The sequence below is a fragment of the Rhinolophus sinicus genome, chromosome 6, assembly GCF_057876585.1.
Source record: "Rhinolophus sinicus isolate RSI-liver-muscle chromosome 6, RSI-T2T, whole genome shotgun sequence".
Classification (NCBI taxonomy): Eukaryota; Metazoa; Chordata; class Mammalia; order Chiroptera; family Rhinolophidae; genus Rhinolophus; species Rhinolophus sinicus.
The window spans coordinates 46,798,466-46,819,559 of NC_142506.1; the positions used below are offsets into that span (position 1 = coordinate 46,798,466).

At 48.5% G+C, this 21,094-nt stretch overlaps 1 long non-coding RNA gene across 4 annotated transcripts; it reads right to left on the reverse strand.

Moving 5' to 3' along the window:
* Positions 1-1,333: 1,333 nt before the first annotated feature.
* LOC141567861 (uncharacterized) lies at positions 1,334-20,287 on the reverse strand. 4 transcript variants are annotated; one of them, XR_012490779.2, is made up of 5 exons: positions 19,738-20,284; positions 14,561-14,639; positions 11,299-13,007; positions 5,382-5,529; positions 1,334-5,267 (listed from the first exon to the last, which is right to left on the reverse strand). It is a non-coding gene; the product is annotated as an uncharacterized LOC141567861 (long non-coding RNA). The 4 variants fall into 4 exon arrangements; XR_012490780.2 differs by having other exon boundaries at positions 1,334-4,801; positions 19,738-20,283; XR_012490781.2 differs by having other exon boundaries at positions 1,334-5,529; positions 11,299-13,138; positions 19,738-20,287.
* Between the last annotated feature and the right edge of the window lie 807 nt (positions 20,288-21,094).

Here is a 21,094-nt window from a genome sequence, read left to right on the forward strand (position 1 = left end):
GGTAATTTGAAAACCCCTTCAGCTTTTGGCCTTTCTAATAAATCTCCCTCTCTCACCGGGGTCAGCCTGCCCAGCACAGAGCTCGGGGCCTGGCACAGAAGACACTCAGTAAGTATGAGCTGACTGACTGCACTTCCAAACCAGTCTCTGCTCTAGCTTCCGCCCCACCATGCTTCCCGCTCCTTATTACACGTGGGAAGAGAATAGAAACCTCAACAGATTGTGAACGAAGCCTGGATGGTGTAACCAATAGCTGTAAGACCCCAAAAAGGAATGATTGTCTTGTCTTTCACACATATGTCACAGTTGGATGACTGGGAACTGTCCCCATCACCTTTAGGCACAGGTTGGTGTCATCTCTCCAGAATCAGGGGTCCTCACCATCTTATGATGATCTCTCTTAGCTGTTGTGCATCACAGGCGGCGAAGTCACAGAGCCCACTCTTCGCTTTGGGAAGAAAAAGAACTGCCATGTGTGCAGCTGCACCTCTCAGCACTTCAGCACAAGGGAATGTGAAGAGGCATTGGGTAGACACAGAAAACAATAGGACAACCCAGGCTGGGGAACAAGAGCTGACACTCATGTCACAAGCAGGACGCATTTTCTGCAAGCCACACGTTCCCCACAGGTTGCTGCATTGCAAAACACTCAAATTAATCTGGAAGCAACAGCCCCACCAGGTAAAGAAACAGGTCAAACCACCTGTTTTTTATCTGCACATAACAGATCCACTTCTCCCAAACAGCCAGGAATAGCATCGTCTTTGTCCCTGAGGCAATGCTTCTGGAGCTTTTGCACAAAGGGCAAACATACAAAAGAGTGTTTGTGTGGCCCACTGGGGTAAACTAGAGGCTGCTGCTCAGAGTAGGAGGCGGCTGGCCCGCACCCCTGCTGGCACCAGCTCCTTCCTGACCCCCATGCCTCAGTGCATCAGTTAGAAAGCTTTGCTACAGGAGGACACCTCCACTGATGAAGTCCAGAAAGTAGGTGGGGAGAGATCCTTAATAATTCACCAGGGGAGGGGATGAGGAGGACCTGCCATGAACTGGGGTGAAGTGGTTCTGCCTTCCTGTGCAAATTCATGGCTAAGTATAGCCCTGCCCGCTTGCAGAAAAACGGCGTTCACACAGGAAAACGTGAGAGATCATCGAAGGCTTTATTCTTGGTCTCCTCTTTTTATACCCTTTTCTCATCAGAAAGGAGTTCCAAGCCTTCCATCACGTTCTCAAATTCCCTGCCCAGCTCTGCAAATTCCCTATGACCGGAACAGGGAAGCCATCCCCCACCACCACCACCACCACCCCCACCGGCCATCAGTGATGCTCCTTTTGCTAGGGCTCCACCATCCTAAGATGCAGCACGGATATGTTAGCCTTTGATCTCTAGAATCAACGGGCTTTTTCTAGGCATCGCAGTTATCAGTAGTAGGAAGTTCATTGTTGTTCTTGTTAGGAGAGGAGTGAGTGAGGAATGGTGGGGATTAGCAGGGACCGTGCTCCAAGCCTTTTGGAGTGGCCCCCACAGGTGACCGGTTTACAAGTGTTGATTAAATTGCTCCTCCAAGCATATCTTGCAAGGATAAAATAAAAATAGTGCCTGAAAAACATTTTTGAGTTCTGGTTGTTAAAAGCCAGCGTATCTGGCACACAGCGTATCAAGCACCCAGAGCAAACCATTTTTTAAAACACCTATGTCACAAAATTATTCTTCTAAGAATCACATAATAATCAGTAATAGCTGTTACCCTCTTGCTGTATTTGTTAGCTTTGAAATGAACAATTTAGAAAGAAAAATAAATGAGAGTGTTAAAAATACTACTTAGGTTCAGTAAAACATTTCATGTACAAACTATAATTTGCACCTACTAAACAAAAATATTACACCTCGCAATTCACAGTCTGCTTCATTGTGTTAAGTTTTTAACATAAAGTCTCCAAGCAGTGACATGGAATGACAGAATTGAAGCAGTGCAAGAATAGGTCTGCATCTTTATAATCACTGAATTACATCCTTCCTTTTGAATCTATAGCATTTCTCGTCTGCCCTTTGAGAGATATTGTCTTCGTGTATAAAGCATATACATACACACACGTCACGTTTTAAAATATTTTTAAATGTTCCCTATATTGCTTAATTCATTTAACACTGTATATTGAAGATAGTTTTATATCAATACATGTAGATCTGCCTTCTCGTTGTTGATAATAGCTTAATATTCCATTAAATTGATATAGCATTTTTTAAAGGTATATGTTGTGCCACAGGAGTTGGAGATATGAACCACATCAAAGTGAGCGTGGATGGTTCCAGACCACGATAAATTCACTCTTGAAATGAACTGTGTAGCTGAGTAAGTATGCGTTGGGGGCCAAAGGCCTGACTGGGAGCTCCCCAAATTACTTCCACAGAGAATGCAATTTCATCAAGTTTACTGAGTTTTCTCCCTTGTGTGAGAGATAAGAGCAGCTCAACAGAAGTAAGATTCTAGCAAGAAAGGTGGGGGTCCAATTCCCTTTGTGCCACCAGGCATGAGGAATACGTGCAGAAAGAGGCCGTGGGAGGTGCCAAGGCCACTTTACCCTCACTGTTCGAGGTGGAAATTTCAAATGCATCCTTTTCTCACAAGCGTTTGTTGAGCTGCTTGCTTGTACCAAGTGCCCCTCCAGGGGCCACAGCAGAAACTCTCTCCATCCCAGACAGAGCCATCCAAGAAAAGCGTCACCACAAAGAAACTGGGACAAATGTGGCAGGGTGGTAGGTGGGGAGGGCAGAAAAGGGGGGACCTTAAAGGACTAGCATTCTATGCAGAAAAAAATGCCAGCTGTTTCTACAGGCTGGGCAGATAAGGAGGAACTGCATCCATGACAGGTTTCCTCCTTGAGAATTAGTTTCCATCAAGGACACAGTTATCTATGGGTTGGCCAGCCTCTTACAATGTTGGCTTGGCGGTTTTGTGTCAGGCTGTGGGTCCTGACCTAACTTATTTCCTCAGCTGCTCTCACCCAAAAGCACAGCCACTTCCAGAAACTGGCAGCTGCCCAAGTACAAAGTCATAAATTTCTAAGATTCTCCGGTGGGTCAGGCTCTCAGATTTTCCAGGCCATCACCGTGACCACAGGTCCCACGTTCCCCGGACAGCCATACATGCCAGGAATTGGAACCTGGAGCTTTGGGACGCCAGACCTGTTCCCACTCCTAAAATCCAGCCCAGACTGAACTCCAGCACAGCCTCCTCCCACAATGGCGTTGGCGGGAAGGGCCTAGGTCCTTTATGACCCGATCTATGCATGGAAAGTTGTGTAGAAACTTGAGGCCATTGCCTGGATAAATGCAGGCCAGACTATCTTTAATCTGAGATACTGAGAAGCTGAGACCTTAGAGGGGTTCTTGGTGATGTGTTTTTGCTTCCCCCTCAAATGATCCGTCTGACAGCCATGATTCCCCTTGTATCTCCCTCACACAGGCCCAGCCTAGGCTGCTGAGGGATTTTATGTCCCCTCTACTCAGAATTTCTCATAGACCTCAGGGCCCAATGAAGGGACTTCCACGAGAAAGAGGATAGTCATGGTCTCTCTCCTGCCTTCTGTGATCCACGAGGGCCTGTGCAGACGCTGCCCCTCCCTTGTTCAACCTGAGTTTTCACTTTCTGCAAAACCTTTCTTGGCCAGAGCCCTTGGATGGAAATCACCTGTTGCTTCAATGACCCAAGACAAAACCCTTTTAGTGGGGCACCCGTGGAGCCTGCCGTGTGGCGTGGCCCTAGGGCTGAGTGTTTCCTTATCATGCCACTGGGAATTTGGCTCCTTTGAAGAGATCACTCTGTGCCACCAGCGTGCTGCTTCCGAGTGGGCTTCCTGAGGAAACAGAGGCTCAGAGAGTCCCAACGGCTTATCCAAGGTCACTCAGGCAGCAATGGTGAAAAACCCAGCCCCATGCCACCATGTCTCTGGGTCCCAGTTGTGTCCTCATTTCAACACATCGTTAGATATGCCCAGAGCTTGGCTTCTGCTTGAAGCCTTGAATGGACCCCAGAGCTCTTCTCAAACCCTCCTTTGTCTTCATTTCTTCTCTTCTTTAGTCTTGTCAGTGATTCTTTCTCTTCCCACAATAATCCCTCTATGTCGAAATCACTCGACAGTTACTAAGATTCACTGAGCACCTCCCAGTATTTCCCCGGCATCGGCCCAGCCCATCCCATCTCCCGCCCTTCCAGGCTGGCTCGGGGTCCCTTGATCTGAGCTGTCCAGGACAGTAGCCACTCACCACAGGTGGCCATGAGCACTTGAAACTTGGCTGGTCCGAATCTAGATATGGTGAAAGTACAAACCACACACCAGATTCTACATGCATAGTAGGATAAAAAAGAAGAATGTAGAACATTCTTAGTAATAAGTTTTACAGTGATTACTTATGAAAATGACAACACTTGAATATATAGGGTTAAATGAAACATACAAGTAAAATTAATTTCAATAGTTTCTTTTTGCATTTTTGAAATGTGGCTACTGGAAAATTTGAAATAACAGAGGTAGCTTGCATTATATTTGTAACAGACAGAGATGCTTTAGAAAGAGAGGGGACTTTTTAGTCCCGGAGAAGTGAGGAATCATTCTTCATTCACCAAAACTTCATCGAGCAGACGTTTGTGAAATCCACGGAGAAGAAGGCCAGGTGCTGTGCTGGTTATCATGAGACGCACACATTTAATAAGACAGCATCCTGCTTCCCAGGGGCTTGCACTGCCAAGGAGTGTAAGCTCATACAGATCTCCGGGTTCCAAAACAGAGCTGAAGGATGGCTCTAATGGAGGCAAAAGCACGCATTTGAGGCATATCTAGGCAGAGGCACGTTGGGAGGACTTCACAGAGGAGGGTAAGTTTTTAGGATATAAGATTGGGCTCCCTAACGAAAACCAAAATGACAGTAGCTTTAAGAAGAGAGAGCGGACTTTCGTTTGCTCTCAGATTATTGCTTGAACAGCATAGTCCAGGGCTGATGGGGCAACTGCACCGTGTCAAGGGCCCAGGTGCCTCCATCTCGTCCCTCTACCAAGAGACCAAGTCCTGACACCACCTTCACATTCCTGCAGCAAGAGGGGTGAGAAGGAGCCAGTTTCTCAGCTTCAACAAAGGCCAGGAAATGTTTCCTTTTTTACCCATTGTGCTCAGCTCAACCTCAGGGGTCCTAAGGCCACCAGAATCAGAAGAGAGTGGATACTGGGGGTCAGCTCACATCCTCTGCCACAGAGGGATTGTCTGAGCTGAACCTGGAAGAATGGATAGAATTTCATAGGTGGAGAAGAGAGATGCTAGGCTGAAGAAACAGCATTCACAAAAACACCACTGGTGAAAGTGTCTGACAAGTTGGAGGGATGACTAACCAAGACGTGAAGGAAATGCCTGGGTCTGCCATGGCAAATCAGAACTTTCTGGGACGTCCTCCTTACAGCAGGAAGCACTAGTTAGTTTCCTGGGGTATTTCTCAAGAGAAGCTGGTGTTTCTATAAAAGCTCCAGGAACCTCCTTCACCTGGAAGGGGAACAAAGCAGAAACTGGGAGTCACAGAGCAATCAAGTTCACTGAGCCCGGGCGGGCAGGGCCGAACCAGAAGGACAGGATGAGAGGAAGGACCTCAAGTGTGGGCCCCAGCAAAGTCATCCCAACTGGGAAAAGGCTGACCAGGCATCAGGAGCATAGATTTCCCACGTCAGAAGCCTTGTGAAGTCAAATTCAAACCTCCCTGAGGAACCTCTCATTGACCATCTGCACAGGTACTTTGTACCTACCATCTGTTTACTGTCTGTCTCCTCTCACTAGAAGATGAGATTCTCAAAGGTAAGGGCTGTTTATTGACTGTGGTATCACCAGTACATAGAACATAGCACGTACTCAATTACTATTTGTTAGATGTATGAATGAATGCATGAATGAATGAATGGTCTGCACCTACAGCAGAGCAATCTTGTAATACCCAAGAACCTAGTTGAGAATATGACGCTCTGGTGACCTGTTACCAGAAGCAAGGGAGGCCATGGTCACAGTCACTGCTGCTTAATAATTTGCATTTGCCAGCATTCTTATTTGGACTTCCCAACAGCCTCCAAGGAAAGTATTATTCTCATTCACAAATGACAACACTGAGACTCAGCAAAGCTAAATGTCTTTCCTGAGGTCACTCAGGTAGGAAGAGGCAAAGCTAGGATTCCAACTTAGGTCGTCCCGCTGCACAACTGCTGTGCTTTCTAGCTGTGTCTTTGCTTGCACAGTCTTCTCTAGACTCTGGATCAATTTCCCAAGTATTGATAAACCCATTCCAGAGGCTTCAGAGTCCCTGCCCCACTGATGTGGAAATCGCTTAGCCAGGTATTACATGACCCTCCTCCATAGGTGCCAGGCACCGTACTGGATACTTTCTACACTTCAATCTTCACAACCACCCCCAGAGGTCGAGACTACTATTTTGTTCCATTTGGGGAGTTAATAGAATTCTGAAATTGCTTTGCTTTTTCTCTGGGTGCCAAATCACTGAGCCACCGAATGGGAAGAAGGTAACCCTGGAATTTGGAGCTAGTGAGTAATCTTGCCAAAGTATGTTGGAGCAGCTGGAAAAAGTGTTAGGAGAGACGCACGTACCAGCCAAGGAAAAACTCTTGTGGTTAGTAAATAACGCAGGGTCTTTACGGTGGGTTTCAGGCAGAAAGAAAGATTTCTCCTCACGCATTTTTCTTATTTTAAAAAAAAGAAAGTTTCAGCACCAGTGCTCCATCCACAGCAACATGATGTACGTGCTGTGCTGATTCCTGAATATGTTTAGCAATACTACAGACAAAGGGTTAAGGAGTTTGCCTGGGTCATCACATGCAAATCTGACTGGAACATAGATTCGCAGATTCCGGCAGCACCTCTCAAGAGCAGAGGAGCAGGAAGCTCCTGACCACGTCATCCTCCTTTGTGGGCGAGTCACACATGGCTGGCTGAGGCTTTTGAGTCTGGAAGACACTTGGGATCCTGGTTTCCAGTATGTTTCCCACTGGCAGGCTCCATGGAGTCCAGCAGAAGCCAGACGACAGGACTGATAAGACAGGCTGGCAGGAGCTCAGTCCAGGGTTCAAGGGCAAATGGTGATGAACAGGGTGAAGGTCAGCAGAGCTTAGGACAGAATGGGCAGCACCAGGCAGCAGGCCGGAGGGGTCAGTGCCGACCCATGAGCAAGACTCAGCAGAGCTCAGTGGCTAGGCCTCAGAAGCAGGGCAGAGACACAGCTTACACAGTCGGGACACTGGCTGGGGATGCAATGCTAGGGTTAGGGCCCTGTCCCCTCACAGGTGCTTATGGAGTAGGGCTGGGCAGACCCACCGACTTAAGTTCCAGGTGGGGCTAGATACATACACACACACACACACACACACACACACACACACACACAAACACACACGCACACACACATGCACATGCACACACCTTTGTACAGCTTGCTGGGCCTTCTTCCCTACTGGGCTAGACAAGCCCCTTCCCCACATTTACAAAACCAGTCAGCTGGTGCAGGCTCCTCACCTCCAGAGGCCCAAGCTTCATTCTAAGCGTCATTTGCTCCCTGCTCCAGTTCACACAATGCACCTCGCCTGCTATCTCCATTTGTAAATGGGGTTTTCTGAAACCTTGAAACATTCCTGTTGCCTCACCAAACTGACCCATCAAGGAACACACTTACCCAAACAAAGTCCAAAGCCCCCTCCTCTTCCAGCTGTCCTTCCCCCAACCCCACCTTGGCACTTGCTCTTTAGTTTCATAGGGAGAATGTTGGGAAACTACACTGGGTCATTAGATATATACTGTGCATGTCCCTACAAAACTAAACTTAGACTCCTCCCCAAACTTGCTTTTCTTTCTAAGTGTACTCCTGACTCCATGATTAGCATCACTGTCTACTCAAACGAAGCAGCCCAGAAGCCACCCAAATTCTCCTTCTAGTCATTTCGCTCCATATCGAAACACACCCCAAATCCAGTTATTTTTTTTATCCTAAAACTTCTCACAGCTGAGCCCTCTCACCTATCTGACTCTACAATCTCTCAAATAATTATTATAGCCTCCAAGTTGGACTTCTGGCCTCTAATGCTTCTAGAACAATCTCCCTAAACCGTGCGTTGGATCATGAGCTTCTTGGACACCTTTGCTGCCTTCCCGTATGATCTTCTCTCCTCATCAGAAATACTAGACCTTGGAAGATGTAGCCCCCACCATCCCCTCAGCCTCTCTCCTCTCACTCTTGGCTTTAATCCAGATCATAGGGACTTAACCATGCCCTGTGGACCAGCTGCAAAATCCGTGAACTACCAGGATCATATGCAAAATGCCAGGAATATGATTGTTTTCTAGAAACACTTCCAGTAGTTCTCAGATTGTTCTCTAGAGTCCATGACTCAGCTGCAAGTTAAGAAGTACTGCCCCTCACACAGCATTTGTTTACAAGCTAGCCTCCACTCATCTCACTCATCGCTGGCCAGAGTACTCAAACATACCTGACCATGACCAATGGTAAGAAGTGCATTATATTTATGTGGAAAATAGAATTAAATTTGTATGAAACAACTCCTACTCTTACTACATCATATACCCTCTAATCTTTATTATTTTTTGTTATTTCCTCTTTTTTTAAATGCTGATTGTGACCCCTTAAACTAATTTTACCACCCACCCACCAGTGGCCTTCAACCTGCAGATTGAAACGTGTCTATGCTGTGTGGTCTTTGTGGTTCTCTATTATTTTTTGTCTCGACTACTGACTGGATCACAAGCTTCTTGAGAGCAGGGATCTTGGCGTACACATTTTCAATATTGTTCATGGCAGAGAGTAGGTGCCTTAGGAATGTAAAGGAACAGCTGGAAGAAATGTGGGAAAGCCCTGGAACAAAAGTTCTCTTGGTATTTCAAGTACTTCATGCAGCGATATAAAAATAATGATCTGGTGGGAGAGAATCCCCCGGATTGCATCCGGGGTAGGTGGGGCCTCTGTGGTTCTCATTTAGTGTGATCACTGTTTTGGTTAGTCCATCTCCTGGGGCGGGAGATGCATGGACTGATACAGTAGGAAGTACATTGGCCCACAAATATTATAGCTGAGCAGAGCACTAAACACCAGACACTTTGAGGTCTCTCTCCCACTAGACATAGGGGAAAAATGAATTATTAATGAAATAAAAATGCTGCTTTGCAAAAGATACCAACCAGGTGAGGAAGTAACGCTTTTTGTTATTAGATCTATCAATCAGTCTCTAAGAATTTGTTGTTTTCTGCTATGTTCCTGCTGTACCATGTGTATCTCCCCTCCAGACCTTGAGAAGCCAGTAGTTGTGTGGAAACCAACAGATTAAAATGATGAAGGGTTAAACTGCTGGTGTGAGCTCAAAGGGAAAAGCTCAGGAAGGGAGATCTCATACTCTAAGGAGGTCAATTCTTCATTCTAACGCAAAGCTAAAATGCCGGTATTGTCTTGGCATAAACATTATTATCACAGGAAACCAGGAGCCAGATAAGCGGGGGGAACTTTGTCAACCACAGTGGCAGCTTCTAATGGCAAAGAGGCTGGAGGCAAACCATTCAGCGGCAGCGACCTTGGTCTCCTCGTCTCGAAAGTGAGAAAGCAACCCCCGCCTTTTGTGGTTGTTGTCAAGGGAGGTACTGGCGCCTTGAACACTCAGGACCTCAGTAAATGGCAGTGGCTGTTGCTTGTCTTTTGTTCATGCCATTGACTGACTTATATACATTCCTACATTTGCCTCTCTGGCAAGCCAAATGGTTTAAGGGATCAAAGGAAAACCAACACAGCTAAATAAATAAACACAGCCCTGAAATGCCCAGCACAATGGCACACACCATTGGCAGGGGAGCAATGACTGTCCCAGGAATAGGCCAGGCCCCTGGATGGAGGACGTGGGACATTAATTTGAACCAACACCAGCAGCTGGCGGTCGAGTATGATTTGACTGAGACAACAGCATGGTACACTTCCTCCCAAGTTGCCCTGGCTTCTCCCCCTCCCCTCCCCGCCCCCCACTGACCATTCAGAATCAGAGGGATTCACCCTCTGGACACAGCAAGGGGTATCCCCCCCCCCCCCCGCCCCGTGTTCACATCTTGCTGGTTGTGCTGCTCAGGGGCGAATTTACTTTCTGCATTCTGGAGGCCAGCAGGAACTGTTCGTCTGGGCATACTTCAATAAAACAAAATAAGCTCAGCTACTAGTTATGGAACTGCTCCCTGGGGAGCAGTTCTGCCTCTGATCCACTCCCGTGAGAATCAAGCTTTGAAAAGGAGATTTAAAATTCCCACCATATAGTAAACTCGCTCTTTCAATCACAACTCAGAAAAAGAGGGACCGATAGCCACCATAATAAACCACAGGCCTGCCCCTGGGGCACACAGCTCCCTCCCTTGACACATGTGCAGCCAGCTGGAGCTACCTGCGTGAGTTCTAGGTAACAGAATGGAAGCACAAGTGTCCTGTGGCTGCACTTTTTGTCTTTTCTTTGTCCCCGTGTCCTTCCTGCTGCCTGAAACGTGGGTGCAACCATCTGCGACCATGATGAAGATGAAGAGGGTCACTCCCAAGGGACGACAGAATGGTGAGTTGGGAAGCCTGGGCCCCCAAGGACTCTGTGGATGACTTCGCTGGCACTCGGGTTATGTGATTATGTGAGAGAGAAATAAACTCCTATCTTGTTTAAGCCACAGTTACGTTAGATTTTTCCGTACCTTGGAAGTGAGTCCTGCCTTCATTGTAACAGTTCTGTCCCAGGACAAATGTCACCATGAAAAGGGCAGCCCAGTCTAATTCACTAAGGCCCGTCCATAAAGCCATTTCTCACTGTGAGAATCTGAAAGTGTAAGTCATTACCCAGGCCACGTTAAGGTGGTTTCCGGAAAAGCAGAGTGCCCAGTTCATCCCTTGATTGTCCGTGATTTCATGGGTTAAGGCTCTGTGCCAGGTGCTAGGCTGGATCCTGGAAGATGGTGACAAACAGGACGGACTGGGCCCTGGCCACCCAGGAAACGCTTCCAGTCTCATAGGGAATTGAAGCCACAGCAGAAACAGTGTGGAAAGGGGAGGGAGATGGGACGAGCACAGGGTGGGGACTCAGCCTGGCAAGGGGGTGCGTCCCCTGATGTGTCACCTACAGGTGTGCTCACTGCTGTCCTACATTTATCAGACTGACTTTCTCAGTAGGACAGAGAAGTCTGTAGGGAGGAGAGATGGCAGGGACAGGCGAGGGAGGGATGGGTGAGGGAGAAACGTACCAAGATCTGGAAGGCAGGGGTGGAATGGCTCCGCTGTCTGCCTGTCCTGCGTCGGGCCATAGTGCCGGGCCACAGCCGGACTCCCGGCATCTCAGCTCCCAGGATCTCCTTCTTTCAGCTTCTCCAATTCCTGAGTCAGTGTGGGTACAGCTCCAGGAAGGGCCCTGGCTTCTCCAGTAGGTGCAGTGGGGACAGACACGGGACCCTATGTCACCTTGAGGACCACTTTGCCCTCATCCTTTCCTGCTTTGCATCCTTGTCCTTCCGCAACTGCTAGTCCTGCTCCCCACAGAGACCTCAGGCCCACACTTACCAGAGGAACAGCGCTTCAAGACACTGTCTCTGACTGCGTGTGGTCCCCAGTGTGAGCCCCCTATATCCCCTCCAGAACTTCACTTTCCAGCTGCCCCAACATGGTGCAGACTCTCCTGAGAATAAAGCCCTGTTCCTTTGCACTCACATCGGTTTGCTTTCCTTTTCAGATCCTAATGGACCCAAATATCGATGCATGAAATTCAAAGACAGGCCACAGAGTCCTCGCAGATTAAAGGAGACTGAAAAGACCGAACAAGTAAATGCTGTGACTGAGTCCAGCTGAACCCTGGAGGGGGCATGGGGAAGGTGTTACAAAGACATTGGACAATTGGTGAGATGTGCGTATTAACTCCATTAGGTCCTAGTGTTGAGTGGGGTCGTCGCCCTGTGGTTATGAGAGAGTCTTCCTAGGAGACACTTGGAGTATTTCAGGGGGAAGGGCAATGTTGTCTGCACCATCGCCCCAAAGAGTTCAACAAAAAACATGAACAACGTGCATTCAGAGAGAGACAGAAACCTGTATGAAAGGCAGACAGGGGTTCCTTGTGCTATTCTTACAACTTTTCCGAGGTACAAATTTCTTTCAAAATGCAAAATAAGGAAAAGATTTTAAAGATTAAAAAATTAAGGAGAATGAGAAGGAACCCGGAGGCAGACATGGAGGCATGGCCAAAAGGAGAGTTTGGACCTCCTGGATGGTCACAGAGAAGAGAGGTGGTTCTGGCCGGAGGAGCCTCAGGGGCCTAACATCCCTGAATGGTGACCGCCACCTCTCTAACTTTGTTTGCCCTACTATTTATAGTGCGACTGTTTTCCTCTGTAAGGCCCTAAAATAGAAATGTTACAGAGCAGCTGCTGCCTCTCGGGAACCTAATAAAACGTCTGTTTCCACACAGCCCTGTTTCCCTCTGTCATAAATATTCGGTAGTTCTCACTCCTTCCATCTTCATCAGCAAGAGCATTTGCATAAAAATGGGACTCAGTTTATTAAGAATTTCTCTCTCCCTGCCATTTACCACCCATCTGAAGAGTCACAGTTCAACATGTGACTTGGCCCATGATGGCGTCACACCAGGCCTTTAGCCCGAGGTGAGGGGGACGCCACCAACAGACATAGTGAGGACTCAGAGGATTGGATGTTCTGGAGCTTCCATTTCTCCACTTGGGGAACTAAATACACAAGCACATGAGCTGAGTCACTGGCAGCAGCCCCAGGTGGAGGCTCGGTGGGACTTAAGGAGGGCAGCCTCATCAGCTGGATGACGATACCTTAGATGGTCTGTAAGGTCCATATGCCCCCGAGACAACCTGGTCCCTTTTGTCTTTCAGATTTGTCGATGGAGGATGCTTTAGTTGGCTCAAGTCACCATAACAAAATACCACATGCTTGGCGGCTTAAATAGAAAACAGACATGTGTTTCTCACAGTTCTGGAGGCAGTAAGTCCTAGATCAAGGCGCTGGCCCATTAGATTCCTGGTGAAACCTCTCTTCCTGGCTTGCAGACAGCAGCCTTCTCTCCATGTCCTCACATGGGGGCGGAGGCAGAAGAGACAGAATCAGTGATCCGTCTGGTGTCTCTTCTTGTAGGGACACTAATCCCATGGGGCCAGGGTCCCAACCTTATGACCTCATTTAACCTCATAAAGGCCCTATCTCAAATACAGTCACGTTGGGTACTGGGGCTCCAACACATGAATTTGGGGGGGACACAATTCAGTCCATAACAGATGATGAGACTACAATCACTAAAGTACCCCGAAACCCTTTTTTGGTGAGAACTAAAGACTGCCCCCACCTCTCAGCTGTCCTTGGCTCCTAACTACCATCTCCTCCTCGATGCCAAATGATGTCCTCAGTGCCACAGCTTCTGTTGGCAAAGGGCTTGCCTCCTGATGAGGGGACTGAGGGCTCAGACAGGGCAGGCACGACGGGAAATGCCCAGTCACCACGTGCAGGCCACAGTGGGGCACAGATGTGTGTGTAATGAGCTCAAGGCCCCAACCAGGTTCTGACCCTTCTCGGCATGGGGCAGCCTCTTGGGGGGCTGCTGTGGGACAGCCGCCTGGTGACCCTACACCAGGCACTCAGGCGCCCTGAAAGCTTGCCCTCAACACAACAGTCATCACACGAGAACGCCATTCAGCTTGTTCATTGTTGAGAGCCCGACAATGGAGAGTGTTTGACTTGGCAGCCGTGTATAGTCCCATCATGCTGCACTTCCTCTGTACTGAACAAGTGTTATTTAACGGGGCAGTTTTGATTGTTTTGGAGATAGGCACATATTTGGAAAGAGGAGGGGTTTGTGTGAGTTGATTATATTGGCCAGCTTCCTTTATTTTTTCTGGGAAATCCTTCTTCCCGTGTTTCTCCATGGCAGATCTCACAGACCCACAAAACATAGCGTGTGAGACCCAGTCCCTGGGCAGTTTCAGGGGTCCCATCCAGGGGTTCTAGGAGGCCACCGAGCAAGGGTGGGAGCCGTGTCAGTGGTTCCTTGTAAAAGTCACACTCAGGTAAAGCCATCAGCGTGAGCTGGCCTGTCTCTTTTCGTACTGGAGACCTGGGTATATCAAGTTCCAAGTGCGGTTCCAAAGACCTCTGCTTGCCTGGGTCAGCACCGGCATTGGGGGCCCCTTCCCTCCCTTTCCTTGAGCTGCCCCCTCCCTCTACCAGAAGGCCTTTCCTCTCTCACGAATGTCAGCCCTCAATGGAAGAATGGCCATTGTTCCTTGTGGGGAAACGAGGCCTCCATCCCCTCTGTCCTTTCTCATATCCTGTTCCTAAGTCCCACTGTGGGGCCACCAAGGTGTCTGCCTACCTGAGAGCTGGCCCACCTCCTGCCCCACCCTCTGCCCTCCCTGGAGCCAGCTGGCTCTGACCCTTCTCCTCTCCCGCCTCCTGGCTGGCAGACTCCCTATGGGGAAGCTCCCTCTGTGCCCTCCTTACCTCTGATTCACATGGAGGCTCTGCCTTCTCTCTCCCCACCTTCATGCTTTTTCTGTCATGGGACATGTTGGCTCAGAACCTAGTATGAAAAGATGCACAGCAAACACTTCCACCACGGTCCTCCACACTTCTCCGTGCATCAGCTGGGATGCAGACCACAGAGAGCTAGCTGACTCACCTGGGAGGGAGGTGACTCCCCCACACCTTCAGGCCAGAACCAGGGCTAAGCCATGCCCTGTCTCCTCACAACTCATGCGGTCATCTGCTTGCCCATCAGCCCCCGCTTCCTGAGGAGCCATTTCTTTTGGCTCATTAACACCTAGGGAGAGGCCTGAGGAACACCTGGGGACAGGCCTGCATCCTATCCCAACCCAGGCCGGAGGCCAAAGCATTGCTGGCTGGCTTGGACCCTGGACTTAAAAACATCCTTCATACCTTTTACAGCCACATTTTCTATTCACAATCTGGAGGCTCAGTTACTTCTGAACCCTGTAAAAAAGCTAATATGAGCGTGTGGCTGCACAGGAAAATGTAGAAACATGGGAGCGGAACCCAAGAACCTTGAACTGAAAACACCAGAAATGCAGATAAGCCTGAGAACACAGCTGTCCTTCTCTGCCCTGCGGCCATCAGCGAGGTCAGAAGGGGTGATTAGAACACAGCCTTTTGCACAGTGGCCTTCTGTTCTCTGCCTCTCGTGTCCCCATCCTCTTCGCCAGGAGAGAGAGAAATGTGCTTCGCAAATTTTGTAACTGAGTTTCCCAGACAGTATGAAGTATCCCAATAAACCCACACTTCACCCGTCTTCAAAGGAAAGCTCGTGGTGCATCTGTACTGATGCGAGTGTAGCTGCTGTAGGAGGTGGGAGCCCCCTGCTCAGGGTCCCCACAGCTGCCTTCTCGCTCTCTGGCCTGATCTGTTGGGCTCACCCCCCAGCTCTTCTGCGGGGCTCAGCCCCCACACTCCTGGAGGGTCCCTGTCCTAACATGTGAAGCTCCTTCCTGCTTAGCCCTCACCCGGTCACTTGCCGCTGCTGCAGTCACCACACTCCCCAGCTCCTGTCATCCATCCAGAGTTCACCCAGGGCCAGTCTGCTGCAGTTTCTCAAAGGGGCAGCCAGTGTAGCAGGCCTGCTGCAGCCAGAGAATAGGCCCCTGCCTCCTCTCCCTGTGCTGGTGCAGTGACAGTCCCTTTAGCTGAGCAACTCATGGTGATCCCTCCACAGACCGGAGCCTGGTTAGGTGACACCATCTCCCCAAGACAGAGAGACAGTGGGCAGCAAGGAAAAAAGGCAGAGGCCGTAGAGGCTATCTGAGGTCCCCCTCATACCATCAACTTGTATCCAGGGACCACTGGGGCACATGCATAAGGGCTGCACACACATGGGAAACTGCACCTCACTTGTGCAGTGACATGAGTCATCACGAGTGACACTTGTGGTGACAAGGTCTTTGCCTGGTCTGGTGCCCAGGGAGAAGACAGGCCCACAGGACCTGTGTCCATGCCCGTTCCCAGGACCAATGGCTGTCGGGGGCATACACCAGAACCTGTCACACTGTGAGCTGCACCAGTGAATCAATGCTTACTGTTGCTGTCCTCCAGCCTCTAGTGTGACAACAGCCTCTACTTGTCAGGGCTGTTGTGAGGATTCAGTGAGATGGGGCATAAACGTACCAGAACAATGTCCGGCATGCCATGAGCACTCACAGGCGTGTACTAGCTGAGGTTGCCACGCTCACCTGTGAGGTCCAGGTAGGTATGGACCTGAGGACTGAACACAAAATCCCTAGACGTCTTAGGGGGTTTCTTTGTGGAAAGGTTTTAAATTATGGATTCAATGTATTTAATAGTTATTGGACTAGTCAAGATTCATATTTGTTCTTGTGCCAGTTTTGATAAATTTATCTAAAATGTCCAAGGTAATGGCATGACATTGTTTTTAATAGCTTCTTATAATCTTTAATGAAGGTGGGCTCTGTTGTGATGTCTTCTTATCATGGCTGATGGTGATTATTTTTACTTTCTCTTTCTTTTTCCCCCCTTGTGCAGTATTGCTAGGTTTGGGGGCAGGGGGTGGTTTTAATCAGTTTTATTACTCTTTCCAAGAAATCCAACTTTTGGTTGTGTTGCTATTTCCTATTTTGTATTTGTTTTCTAGTTCATTAAATTCTGCATTTATCTTTATCTTTTTTCTTCTTTTTTTTCTTTTGGTTCAGCTACTGGACTATAAGCTCCCTGAAGGCAAATGTTACATCTTGGGTGCCTGGCACATAGAATATGCATAATAAATATTTAGGGAAAGAGATAAGAAAAGGGAGAAAGAGAGAATGGGAGGGTGGGGCGGGAGATGAAAGGGACAAAAGAACTGGAATATAAACTGCACATATACCTGTGGGGTTAGTTGTAAGGTAGGGGTGTGTGTGTGTGTGTGTGTGTGTGTGTTTGATACACCAGCATCCCTTGATTTAAGCAATCTAGTATCATGACTCCAAGGTGCAAACTGTAAGTATATCTTGAGACCCACAGCCTTTTCCTTGGAAGATCTTCATGGAGTATCCCTCAGCACACACCATGAATCAGGCCCAATCTCAGCACTAGGGAGACAAACATGAATAAGAACTTGTTCCTGCCCTTCAGAAGCTCCGAGAAAAATCTGGGCAGCAACCAAGTAGGCCAAATTCTGCCAACACCTGTTTTGTAAATAAAGTTTTATTGAAACACAGCCATGCCTTTCACCTGTGGCTACTTTCACACTACAATGACTGAGTGGAGTAGTTCAGACAGAGACATATGGCCCACAAAGCAGGAAATACTTACAATCTGGCCCTTTGCAGAAAATGTCTATGGCCTGCCCTAGAAAGTTAGTCCAGGAACGCAGGTCCTGGCCACGTCTACCACAATCAGCATGGTGCACAGCCCACTAGTCAATGCCCAGCAATTGTTCTCCAGAAGCTCTCTGGAGTTGAGCTCACCGGTGGGTGAGTATCATTCCTCATTATCTAACAATCATGCACCTTTTCCTCCAAGGAAATACAGCACAACATCCAGTGGGTGTTGTTGACCTCCACACAAACTTGTCAACTCATCCTGGGATGACACCTTACACAGAGAGCTCATCCTGTGCCCTCAGGGGGCGTGGCCCGAGTTGAGCAAATCCTGAGACCCTGAAGCAGAAACCCAGGTTCCTGCTGAGAAGAGAGGCAGGTTGTGTGAGGTCCACACCCCACTGCCTTATCTTAAATCAGAAATTCCACCGGCAGAAAACTTCACCCTTTGGCCAGGACTGTGTTAACAATAGTCTTAGAATTTGTGCCCACGACATTTTGTTCTTTTGCTCTGGACACTTAGTTACCATCCGGGGGACAGAAAGGCAAGGATAAAGTCTTGGACAGGACAGCTCTGGCCACCCCTCCAACTTGGAGACACACACAGGCCTTTCCAAGGACCTACCAGGATGCCTGGCTTGTGGCTGCATCATTTAGGCACCAGCTGACTCGGCCACCTGACTATCTTTGCTGCAACACTGTTTGCTTTTCTCCAAAATGGAGATGGCATATCTTGATGGAAGAACTATGTGAGGCACTCACCCTCTAAGACAACAAAGTGTTAACAGCTTATGCAGAGTTGTAAACTCTTAACATTTTGAGCCGTGTTAGTCAGCAAAATAGAATGTTGTCCTGGCCCTTTCTCTCGAGGGGGAAACCTTAGTGCTTAGTCAGCTCCCACATAAGGTTTGTTGTTTTGCGTTTTTCTTTTGTAGTTTGTGTGTGTGTGTGTGTGTGTGTGTGTGTGTTGTTTAACTTTTTAAAAACTGTGGTTTAAAAAAATAATAAGTTGATCAGTAAGTCAAAGCATCAAAACCATCTGGGTGAGAAGAGGCACTAACGGGAAAGCAGGAAACACAGTCTGTAAGTTTGCAGGGTGGGAGGCAAGAGGGGTGGGGGCGGAGCCATAATTTCCATTCAACACCAAGACTGCAGTCAAACACTGTCAGGAGAGCCCAGACAAAGCCAAATGCCTTTTTCTTTATCGTAATGTATTGATTTCTGCTGGCAGAAGCGCTCAGGGGAGGAAGTGTGGTAAGTCCAAGGCTGATGCTTCTCATTGTTCTCACACTTAACTGGAGTATGTTGGAGAAAGGGCATCTGTGCTGGAGGACCATGGAGACAGAAACATGAGAATGCAGAAGAACGATGCTGCTCAGAGCAAAGCCTTGTACTGGCATCCTCCCACGGCAGTGTTTTCGAAAGTAGCCTATTTGCTTCCTTGGAAGAGATCTCATGTCAAAAAAAGACATCGTATCACCCCCCCCTCCCAAGTCATCTTGTATCACCAGCCCAGAAACACAACTGTTTCTGGGGGTGACCCTAAAAAATCACCTTCCCCAGAGCGGTGGTGAAGAAGTCCGCAATGGCAGATATGTAAGTAAGTCACCGGAGCCACTAGAAAATCTCCACCCAGGCGTGTTGCCCTCCTAGATGTCAGGGAGGCCCAAGTGTGGGCATCCGGGTGGGTGGGGGACACACAGAGTTCAAGGTCGGTCTACAACCCTGAGAAAAAGATTGGGCCCTCTGGATGTAAAGAACGCTGGTTCTTCAGAGTTCTATTTTGCTCCTTCAAGAGGGCTTTTGGTTTTCACGGTGCTAATTATTTTCATAGAAACTCATTACAAAACTGAAACCAACATCACAGAACAATGAGAAATCACCAGCCCATTATACAGGTTCAGAGTTGGGTATCTGACTACTTCAACTCTAGAAACTGTGCGTCTGTGGTGTCCCACTGTGGGCTTTCCCACGCTGCTCCCACTCCTCTAGGTGCTTCCCTCCCCCAGAGAAGCTGCACCGCAGCTTCAGCTCATGGCAGGGTCCCCTCTGACGGCTCTGCTGTTCTCCAGGTGCCTAACGCCTCACGAACTATTCCCTGCAGCCTCCACCTTCCTGTTGCAGTCTGACAGCTTCCAGCCTCACTGTCTCCCACAGTCTGGGAGTCCTGTCAGTTCTTCTTCAGAGTGTGTCCCCAGTCAGACCTCCTCGCTCGCACGCCCACTGCCACCCACATGCAGGCTCTGTGTTGACTTGGGTCTCCCCCTGTTGGGCTGCCCTCCTCCCCGTGAGCCCTCCTTCACCACCCACTGGCTTCATCTTAGCCTGGCCTTCAAGGACTCCCAAACTCACCCAGGCCACCTTTCCAACCTTCTCTTCTACCACAAAAGCCTCAATACCGTTAGAGGAGATGTCATGGCTGTCCCCAGTTGCTCTGTGAACACCCTTTCTCTCCCGTTTGTTCCCATCATAACTCTACCCGGACACTCCTCTTGCTCTCATTTGCCTATTCAGCTCCCCATCAGAGCCCAGTTCAAATCCACCCCTGCTGCTGTAATCTTTCCATGACCTCTCCTTTCCCTGAAATCCTGCCGCTCTTACTGTCTGTGCTCTCATTTTGCAATAACCTTTAAGAGGTTATTGCATCCTGCACTTCCCGCACCCATATTCAAGGTCTCTCAGCTCATTTTCAAATTCAGAAAAAGTTTCCCCATCTTCAAAATGCTACCTCCCAGATAATTGTCACAGGAGCTACAACACAATGATGACGTCTGTGATGCACGGTGGCCCCTAGGACTGCTGCTGCCATCCTACCCCACAACCTGCCAGGGCCCTCCCTCCACAGCTCGCTTTCCCCACACTGCAGACTCAAGTCCAACTTCTCGGTTAAACTAACTAGGGTGGCTCCTGTGCTGTACAACTGAACACTGATCAAAACATTGCCCAATCAATAATTGTTGACTTACTGTGACATAGCATTTGCAGCACCTCAGGTATGGCTTTGTGGGTTGGGGGCTTCCAACCTAGAAATGATCTTAGAGTGATTTCATTTGCCATCATTGTTTCTGACTGCATTAGGTTCCTGCGGCTGCTCTAAGAAATTACCACATTCTTGATAGCTTAAAACTATTAAATTTATTCTCTCACGGTTCTGGAGTCTAGAAGTCCAAAATCAGAATCACTGACATCAAGGTGTCAACAGGATCATGCTTGCGTGGAAGCTCTAAGGAGAATTTCTTCCTTGCCTCTTCCAGCTTCTACTGGATGCTGGCATTCACTGGCTCATACCCACATCATTCCATTTCACATCACCTTCTCATGTGTGTGTGTACATCTCGCTCTGCGTTTCTTTTATAAGAACACCTGCGATGGCATTTAGGGACCACCCAGATAATCCAGAATAATCTATCCATCTGAAAGTCTTTAATTTAATCACAACTGCAAAGTCCTTTTTTCCAAATAAGGTAACATACACAGCTCACAGAGATTAGGACCTGATGTCTTTGGAGCCATTATTTAGCCTACCACACTGGCTATGACTAGAAAACTTTCTTCCGAGAAACTTCCTAGTTATTCCATAGGAATTCCACCTTGTGTGTCTATACTTCACCTCGCCTCACCTCAGCTCCATTTACCCTACCCTTGAAGGGCTCACATAATGGAGAGTGGGGAGGGCAGAAAGGAGCTAAGATACTATGGCTGCCAGACA